The following is a 1,548-nucleotide window of genomic DNA, read 5'->3' as shown; positions in this document are numbered from 1 at the left end:
CAGCACATCCCTGTGGCTCCTGGGGTAAGTGCAGGGGGTCTCTGCACGCTGCCCCTGCTCCGAGTGCTGACTCCACGGCTCCCATTGGTCGGGAACTGCAGCCAATGGGAGCTGTGGTGGCGGTGTATGCAGGCAGGGGCAGCATGCAGAGACCCCTTGGTTCCCCCCGCCTAGGAGCCACTGACAGAGGAAAATGTCAGTCACTTCTGGGAGCCACCTGAGGTAAGCACCACCCGGCCGGAGCCCGCACACCTCACCTCTCCCGCACCCCAGCCCAGAGCCTGCAACGCTCATCCCCTCCTGCACCCAAACTCCCTCCCAGAGCCTGCACCGTGCATCCTCTCCTGCACTCCAATCCCAAGCCCCATCCCAGAGCCTGCACCCAAACTCCCTCCCAGAACCTGCACCCCTCACCCCCTCTTGCACCCAAACTCCCTCCCAGAGCCCACACCGTGCACCCTCTCCAATACCCTAATCCCCTGCCCTACCCCAGAGCCCACACCCAAACTCCCTCTCAGAGACTGCACCCCCTGCCCCCTTCCTACACCCCAACCCCCTGTCCTAGGCTGGTGAAAGTGAGTGAGGGGGGGAGCGAGCAACGGAGGGAAGGGGGGTGGAATGAGTGGGGTCGGGGGTATGGGGAGAGGGCAGGGGTGTTTGGGTTTGTGGGATTAGACAGTTGGCAACCCTATTTGTTTCTGAGGGTCATGAATGGAGGACAGCACCAGTGTAACTGGAGTCAACTGACTGAGGACCTTAAAGACTAGAGGGTTACATACTTTGTGGCTTCCTTGCACCCACCAGGGGCTCCTTATATCACTCCACTCCCCTCACAAGCTTCCTCTGTGCCACCCTCCTGTAATGATCTTGGGGTTCATTAAACAAACCAAATGAATGAGAAAGGAATAAAAACTTTTAATAGAACAAAGTGGAGAGTTTCTGTGGTGAACTGCTGCACACAGCCACACAGTGTCCCCACCCCTGCCGGGCACAGCTCTAACTTCCTATGTTCACAATACTGTCCCTTATGAGAGAGCATCTCTAAATTATAATCTTCTATCAACATATCTCTACACCTCCCCTCTCCCTCTATTTAAGGGATTCCCTGCATCTTTTCACCTCTTCTCTCATGCCAGAGGCTCTGCATGCCCCCATATCTTCTTCCCTCCATACAATTGCCTCCCGTTCTCCCCCAACATGAGGGGGACAGTATGCCCCCATGTTGCCTATTTCCCCCCACCTCCTTCCCCCCTACAGGGTCCCATTCTTCTCCACTGCCAGAGGTTCTGTGTCTCCAAATTCCCCTCTTTCCCACCATGGCAGAGGTTCTGTGTGCCCCCCATTGTCCCTTCTCTCTATACCGGGGTCCCTCATCCTCACCTCCATTATGCCAGAGGCTGTGTGTACCCCCATTCCCCTCTCTGCTACATGCCAGGGTCTGTGTGTGTCCCCCATGACTTCCTCCCCCCATATGGGGGAATATGGGACCCTGGTATGGAGAAGGGTGAACGTAGGAGAATAGGGGGGCATGGGGGAACACAGATCCTG

This window comes from Dermochelys coriacea, chromosome 1 (assembly GCF_009764565.3).
Source record: "Dermochelys coriacea isolate rDerCor1 chromosome 1, rDerCor1.pri.v4, whole genome shotgun sequence".
NCBI lineage: Eukaryota > Metazoa > Chordata > Testudines > Dermochelyidae > Dermochelys > Dermochelys coriacea.
This window is presented reverse-complemented; position numbering follows the sequence as displayed.